Source organism: Oncorhynchus masou, chromosome 27 (genome assembly GCF_036934945.1).
Source record: "Oncorhynchus masou masou isolate Uvic2021 chromosome 27, UVic_Omas_1.1, whole genome shotgun sequence".
In the NCBI taxonomy this organism is placed as follows: domain Eukaryota; kingdom Metazoa; phylum Chordata; class Actinopteri; order Salmoniformes; family Salmonidae; genus Oncorhynchus; species Oncorhynchus masou.
In genome coordinates this window covers 29,093,998-29,102,906 of record NC_088238.1, presented here as the reverse complement: position 1 = coordinate 29,102,906, position 8,909 = coordinate 29,093,998, and the positions used below count along the sequence as shown (strand labels likewise).

At 42.7% G+C, this 8,909-nt stretch overlaps 1 pseudogene; it reads left to right on the top strand.

Annotated features, from left to right (window-relative positions):
• Nucleotides 1-2,495: 2,495 nt before the first annotated feature.
• Nucleotides 2,496-6,401, top strand: LOC135515430 (homeobox protein aristaless-like 3; annotated as a pseudogene).
• The last annotated feature ends 2,508 nt before the right edge of the window (nucleotides 6,402-8,909 follow it).

Genomic DNA, 8,909 nt, shown 5'->3' with positions numbered 1-8,909 from the left:
ACAGGTTGTTGAAGGTGGGAAGGAGAAAGTCTGAGAATGGATACTGTAGTACAGTGCATTGTAGGCTGTATACTGTACAATGGATGAATTGTATGGCCCTGAACATTGTGCTTTACATTTATTAACGGTACTGACTGCTCAATAGATTTTGACTGGTTGCAGCAAAGAACAAGAATCAACAAAGAACAAGAATTACAGTATCACAGAGACAAAGGAAAAGTTTGTGAGATGCAGGGTACAGTACTGTAAAAATAGGGGTACAAGGAGGAGGAAGAACAAAAAAACAAAATTGCAAAGGGCAAAGCAGAGTAGTAATTTCTGATCAATGTTGAGCTACTATGATAGAACATGTTTTCGTTCATCAAAAGACAATGATGGAAAAATATGAATATTTTTTGGGATTAAAATGTACTTCTCCCTGAAAATTGTATGTTTTGAACAATGTGTTTTCTATTTTTCTGTGTATTGTTTATTGACTGCTTGAGAGTGTATATCATTTTGATCACTTTGTTTATGATTTGAGAGCAGTGTTTGATTTTCAACACAGGTAAAAACTGTTTTGAGGCGAATGTTACATTTTGCAAGAGTAGTCAGAGGTTATGTAAATAGTGCTTGAAGATGAGGTTTTGTGTTTAATGTTTTCAGGAAATGGAGCAAGGTTTCAGAAATTGAATTGAGAGAGAGAGAGAGAGAGAGATGGACAAGATACAGCACAGAGGAGGAGGAGAAGAGGAGGAGAGAGGAGCACAGATGATAAGCTTCTGCTAAAGATGTTCCCTCCTGCCCCGACTAGTCCAAGTGATTAATGACGTTCTCTCTCTCTCTCTCCTCTGTTTTAGCACAGTGGACACTGCCACTATAGTTGGAGTGAGCTATGGTGGTTTGGGGTATAAGGCTGCCATCTAGAGGTGCAGTAATTGTAAGAACACAATTGTTATTCAGGACCATCTTTCTCTCCAAAATATCCACCCAGAATTTTGGATGTATCACTTTGGATGGAGCAGGAAGGAACATCCATCTCCTACTTTACCACACACACACACACACACACACACACACACACACACACACACACCCTCCCCCATGCATCCTTAACAGAAGAAATACTCCCCCCTCCACTCTCTCTCTGAAATATATATGAATACACTCCCCACATTGCTTTTCCCAAAACAACTTTTCTCTTTCCTCTCTCGACTTTATTCTGTGTTTCCAGACTGAGTCCCTAAGTAGGAAGTAGCTCCCAAAGTTCCTGTGGGGTTCTGGGAATCAGCTCTGTGTAACATTTTTATTTGATTTAACCTTTATTTCATTTAACAAGGCAAGTCAGTTAACAACAAATTCTTATTTACAATGACGGCCTACACCTGCCAAACCCGGATGACGCTGGGCCAATTGTGCGCCGCCCTTTGGTACACCCAATCACGGCCGGATGTGATACAACCTGGAATCAAATCAGGGTGTCTGTAGTGATGCCTTTACCACTGAGATGCAGTGCCTTAGACCGCTGCGCCACTCGGGAGCCCAACATGACTAGTAACGTCATTTCCTGGACGCCTGTTGTAGTGTTGTCTTATAGATACAAGAGACAGAGTAGAACTCATTTTAATTGTGTTAGAAGGGCTCCATAAACAGTGACTTTCTTTCTAATGACCACATGGAGGTGCTATAAAACCCCAGCGAAGTCAGGTAACTGCAGAGCCTATCACTGGATAGAGGGTGCATCTCAAACGTCTAAATTGGCTTCCTCTCCTCCTCTCCTTGTCTCCCCTTCTTATGCATTGAAGGAGACTAGACGAATAGTCTAAAAAGCAGCATAACAATGTTTACCTATCAGGTGTTCGCCCCAAACAGAACAAATCTTCCATATGGGTGCAAAGGAATGAGAGAAGATGAGGAGAGGAAGCCCATTTAGACTATTGATACGCAGCCAGAGTTCACCAAAAGGCCACCAACTATTCTGTAGATAGATAGTGTTATTAAGTCAGCTAATTGCGCATCGTAAACCAACACAACACGTAAACACATGAGCCAAAACGCTATTATGATCAATGAACATGTTGATCTTTTCTGGGCTTTTCTAGTAGCTTTTCTCATTATGAGATATCATTCATTTTGACTCATTTTGCAATTAAACACAAGGACACCTCGGAAAATGGAATATCATTTCGTGGATGTTTATGAGTTTGGCAAAGAGGTTCAGCTGGCTTACTCTGGTTGCTAAATCTCTTTCTGCTGTGGCCAACTTTGTGGCATGTCAACAACAAAGAATTTGGCCCGAGCAGAAACAGAATGTTACCCTTTATAACTTAGCTACACTCCTAAGTCTTTAATTATCAAATGATAATCTTCAAAGTTTTCTCGACATTGAATGAGAACAGTCAGCTGTCAAGGTAAAGGAGTTTATGGCAGTGTGTGAGTTACACAGTAAACCTGCTCCTCCTTCTATTGATCCTAATGATCCACTGCATTAGCCTACAAACCCTATCTGTCTCTACCTGGGGACACAGTTATGACACCTGATAGGAGTTACATGACAGCGAGGTAGAGAGACTAGGAAGGAAGATAGACGGACAGAAATCGACCTACGGCGAGAGAACAGGCTGGACAGAAAGAGACACGGAGAGACAGACAGACAGACAGACGGAGATATATAGATACAAAGGGAGGAAGAGAGAGACTGAGAGGAAGAGAGCGATAGAACAAGACAGAGAGAGAGAGAGAGAGAGAGGGAGAGACACACACAGAGAGAGCGAGAGAGAAGCAAGTCTGAATTCTAGACTACAGACAACCAGTGAGGGGACCAGGAGGTGTAACAAAGGAGAGAGTTGTACCCCGTCTACAGAGCTCTGATTCGCAGGCTGGGTCACCCTCTACGGAGGAGCCTGGAAGTCAGTGGAGGGGAACCAGATTGGCCGGCGGTGCAGGATATGTCAGTGCACCATGGAGGCCCACAGAGACAGACTCCAGAGTGTGTGTCCCTCCCCAAGGTGTTGTCTCACTCCATCGAGCGGATCCTGAGGAGAGCACCGGGTCTGGATGGGGAGGAGAGGGGGGTGGCGGAGAGGAGGAGAGAGGGAGTATGGCGGGAGAGACGGGGGCTATGTGTGTGAAGACCACCACTGAGCAAGAGCCTAAAGTCAACAGATGCCCAGGTGTGTTTAGTCAGTGGTTCCAAAGGCTCGGAGCACACTGTGGATTTGATGAACTGTATGCTGCGGTTTTGATCAAAGTATCTGCTAAATGACCTTATTAGTAGCAGTAGAAAACTTCAATATCCAAAATACAAGGGGGGGGGGAACTAATTTCAATGAAGCAAGATCAATAGATAGATATATTCAATAGTGTAGATTGTGGTTCTTGTGCTACAGCCTTCTAAACTGTAGAGTTTAACTCAGAGTTTGGGAACAGATTGGCATTGTAACAGTATTGCATGAGGAACGAGTGCTTTAAATATTATTTGAAGAAGATTTAAGTTTGTTCTGGCTCAGTGTTGCTATCCTCTCCAGTGTACTGAAGCTCAGTTACTGCAGAGGAAAGAGTCAGAGGTTGTTTTATGGTTTCGTGCTTTTTTTTTCTACCCTTTTATATGGTGCTGCTTTGATGTTGATTTTGAAAAATGTCTTGTTAGTGATTCATAAATGCTCAATGCTCCGTCTTTACTAAAAGCCGCTTAGAGAATTGGATTACTTCAAATTCCATTCTGGAGGAACATTAAAAAAAAAACGACAATAAACAAAACAATTATGATTAGAAATACACTTGAGACACGGTAACGGGAATTACTGTATAGCTGTGGGTTGTTTTAACCTTTACTTAAGGACAAAAATGTTCTGCAAATGTGTTACCGCCTGTATATTTAGCGCACAAATAATAACTCATTTCCTGTCATAACCGTTTCTGTAACTGTCAAGGTCTAATTGTATTTGAATAGTTACCTGCAAATACTGTAGACTTTAACATTTAGCTAAACGGTCAAACACATTTACAGAGTTTGCTAAATATCCGCTTACCATTTCGAAAGCAATACATTTTGTGTGTGTGTGTGTGTGTGTGTGTTTTGTTTTGTTTTGTTTGGAGTCGAGTCACGGAGCAGCAGTCGGCGGGTACGAACCACATTCACCTCGGCCCAGCTGGAGGTGCTAGAAAAGTCCTTCCAAAGAGCCAATACCCTGACATATATTCCAGAGAACTACTGGCCTCCCAAACACAGCTGTCAGAGGCACGAGTACAGGTAAGTACACTACTGTGTGTATTTGTGCGTGTGTGTGTGTGCGCATGCATTTCTGTGTGTTTGGTTGGTTTCTTGATGGTCCTCTAACATACAGTGAGCACCATAATTCATTGGACAGTGAACCTTTTTTTGGTTATTTTGGTTCTGTAATCTAGCACTTTGAGTTTGAAAGGATACAATCGCAATGAGGGTGAAGTGCAGACTGTAAGCTTAAATTTGAGGGTATTTTCATACTTTTGTACATAGTCCCCCCCCATTTTCGGGCATCAAAAAACATTGGACAGTTTAACATAATGTAGAATAAAGTAGTCATTGTTAATATTTGGTCGCATATCCTCTGCATGCAATGACTGCTTGAAGTCTGCGATGCATCGACATCACCAGACGCTGGGTATCTTCCCAGGTGATGCTCTGTCAGGCCTGTACTGCAGCCATCTTCAGTTCCTGCTTGTTTCGGAGACTTATTGCCTTCAGTCTCCTCTTCAGCATGTAAAATTCATGTTCAATTGGATTCAGATCTGGCGATTGACTCGGCCAGTCAAGGATTTTCCACTTTCTGGCCATCAAAAACCCCTTTGTCGCTCTAGAAGTATGTTTAGGCCCATTGTCGTGTTGTATGATGAAGTGCAGTCCAATGAGTTTGGAGGCATTTGGTTTTATCTGAGCAGAAAAAATATATCAGTTGACTTCAGAATTCAGTGTTCTACTTCTGTCTGCAGTCACATCATCGACGAAGACAAGTGAGCCTGTTCCACTGGCAGCCATACAGGCCCAAGCCATAGCACCCCCTCCACCATGTTTCACGGATGAGGTGGTATGCTTTGGATCATGGGCATGTCTTTTTCTTCTCCACACTTTCCTATTTCCATCACTCTGGTACATGTTAATCTTTGTCTCATCTGTCCACAGTACTTTTTCCCCCCAGAACTCTTGGGGCTCTTTTAAGTGTTTTTTAGCAAACTATAATCTCGCCTTTCTGTTCTTCAGGCTCATCAGTGGTTTGCATCTTGTAGTGTATCCTCTGTAGTCCTGCTGGTGTAGTCTTCTACGTATGATATATTTTGACACATCTACACCTGTATCCAGGAGAGTGTTTTTGATCTGTTGGGCTGTTGTTAGGGGGGTTTTCTTCACCATAGAGAGTATTCTCCAGTCATCCAATACAGTGGTCTTCCTCAGTCTACCAGGTCTTTTGACATAATTGAGTTCACCGGTTGTTTTTTTCTTGTTAATGATGAACCAAACTGTTGACTTGGGCATGCCGAGGCATTTTGCAATGTTCCTGATTGATTGATTTTCATTTCCGAGCCTTATGACGGCCAGCTTCATTTGCATCGACACTGCTGTCTTCCTCATGTTGTCACACCCCAACAACAACCTTCAAAGGCAATAGCAAAGTCGAGAATCAATACTATTCATCAACAGCTCTCCTGCATTCACTAACGACACAAATGAATACACCTGCCTAACGGCACACATCTGTGAAGCCAACTCAACAAATACTTGTAGTACCTTAAAATGGGGGGACCATGTACAAAAGGTGCTGTCATTTCTAAACGGTTCATTCGATATGTATGAAAATACCCTCAAATTAAAGCTGACAGTCTGCACTTCACCCCTAGAGTACAGAACCAAAATAACAAAAAATGGTCACTGTCCAATGAATTATTGGGCTCACTGTATCTGCTGTGTGTTGTCATCCTGACCCAGATATGGTTCCAGAACCGTCGGGCCAAGTGGAGGAAGACTGGAGCTCTGGGAGAGAGCAGAGGATTGGACAAACTCTTAGACATCAACCAACAGCCTGAGAGGATAGTGCCGCTTCCTCCCCTGATTGGATCTCTCCAAACCAGGCCACACCCACTACGGCACAAGCTCTTCATCTCCAGGCCACCCTACCATCCCATTGGTGTTTACCAGAACTTCCTGCCCAAGCTCCACCCAGCCCTGGTACCCTACTCTGAGCCCTACCTGCTTCCCCTCCCAGCCCAGTCCTAGTTGACCCCAATGACACACACCATACCTGGACACACACTCAGCTGACAGACGAACACACCGGATGTCTTGTATGTCCAATATGTCTGTCCCTGTTCATATGTGTTTTCTGCACGTGAAACAATTCTACTCATACAAGTATCACAAGTATCATAAATAAAGGTCTTCAGTCTGAGCATGATTTGCTGAATCAGGTGTGTTATTGTAGGGCTGGAATGAAACACCCAGTAGAGGTCTCCAGGACCAGAGTGGGAGAGTTGGAGACACATGTCTCAGACTGATCCTGGGTTCTCTGGGATTCTGAGAAACACTCTGACTCAGTCATCATCCTCAGTGTTATGTCACTTCCAGGGTCAACCATATAGTTCCTTGAATCTGAGTAGTCCTCTCAAAGGGTAAAGTAGTTTATGTGATATGATATGATTAATAGGACAATGTTCTGGAGTCGTTGAACAATGAACATTTATGGGTGACGATTGCCAAGGAAACCATTATATATTATCATAAGGTATTTATAGTAGAAACTCAATAAATTACATATAGCCCACACATACGGTGCCAGGGTTTGAGAGAAAGAATGATAGAGAGAGAAATAAAGAGAGTGAGAGGGAGAGAGAGAGAGAGAGAGGAGGGGGGGTATTTCAGATGATATGGGGCCTATAAAAGGGATACTGTGTTGAGATTTCAGATTATTACTCAATTGGTTTATTGCACTCTACATATATGGTACTACCTTATCTTAATTCACCTGGGGTGAATCTGAGTGCAGGGCATGTGTACAGTCATTATCTGAGACAGACACACACACACACACACACACACACACACACACACGTGGAAAGTGTTCATGATTTTTAATACCGAACTCTGACAAAACAACAAAATACAAAACAGAACGTAAAGTTCTGCAGGGCTAGACAGCAACTATTATGCAAAAACAAGATCCCACAATCTAAGGTGGGAAAAAGGGCTACCTAAGTATGATCCCCAGTCAGAGACAACGATAGACAGCTGCCTCTGATTGGGAACCATACCCGGCCAACAAAGAAATAGAAAAACTAGAATGCACACCCAAATCAAACCCGACCTAACCAAATAGAGTAATAAAAAGGCTCTCTAAGGTCAGGGCGTGACACTTGGCGGTTTTCCAATTTTGTTGCATTACAACCTGTAATTTAAATTGATTTTTATTTGGATATTCATGTAATGGACATACACAGATAGTCCAAATTGGTGAAGTGAAATGGAAAAAAATAACTTGTTTCAAAACATTTCAATAATGGAAAAGTGGTGTGTGCATATGTATTCATTCCTTTTGCTATGAAGCCCCTAAATAAGATCTGGTGCAACCAATTACCTTCAGAAGTCACGTAATTAGTTAAATAGTTAGTTAAATAGTTAAAGTCCCCCTTTGTGCAATCTAAGTGTCACATAATCTGTCACATAATCTCAGTAGACATACTCCTGTTCTGAAAGGCCCCGGAGTCTGCAACATCACTAAGCAAGGAGCACCACCAAGCAAGCGGCACCATTAAGACCAACGAGCTCTCCAAACAGGTCAGGGACAAAGTTTTGGAGAAGTACAGATCAGGGTTGGGTTATAAAAAACATATCTGAAACTTTAAACATCCCACGGAGCACCATTAAATCCATGATTAAAAAATGGAAAGAATATGGCACCACAACAAACCTTCCAAGAGAGGGCCCCCACCAAAACTCACAGACCAGACATGGAGGGCATTAATCAGAGAGGCAACAAAGAGACCAAAGATAACCCTGAAGGAGCTGCAAAGCTCCACAGCGGAGATTGGTGTATCTGTCCATAAGACCACTTTCAGCCGCTTTATGGAAGAGTGGCCAGAAAAAAAGCCATTGCTTAAAGAATAAAATCAGCAAACGCGTTTGGTGTTAGCCAAAAGGCATGTGGGAGACTCCCCAAACATATGGAAGAAGGAACTCTGGTCAGATTTTTGGCCATCAAGAAAAATGCTACATCTGGCGCAAACCCAACACCTCTCATCATCCCAAGAACACCATCCCCACAGTAAAGCATGGTGGTGGCAGCATCATTCTGTGGTGATGTTTTTCATTGGCAGGGACTGTGAAACTGGTCAGAATTGAAGGAATGATGGATGGCACTAAATACAGGGAAATTCTTGAGGGAAACCTGTTTCGGTCTTCCAGAGATTTTTCCAAAGATTTCAGACTGGGACGGAGGTTCATCTTCCAGTAGGACAATGACCCTAAGCATACTGCTAAAGCAACACTCGAGTGGTTTAAGGGGAAACATTTAAATGTCTTGGAATGGCCTATCTTAAAGACTGCTGTACACCAGTGGAACCCATCCAACTAGAAGGAACTGGAGCAGTTTTGCCTTGAAGAATGGCCAAAAATCCCAGTGGCTAGATGTGCTAAACTTATAGAGACATACCCCAAGAGACTTGCAGCTGTAATTGCTGCAAACGGTGGCTCTGCAAAGTATTGACTTTGGGGGGTGAATAGTTATGCACACTCAAGTAAAAAATGTTTGGTCTTATTTCTTGTTTGTTTCGCAATGAAAAATATTATGCATCATCTAAGTGGTAGGCATGTTGTGTAAATCAAATGATACTAACCCCCCCCAAAAAATCGATTTCAATTCCAGGTTGTAAGGCAACTGTCACGCCTTGGTCTTAGTATTTTG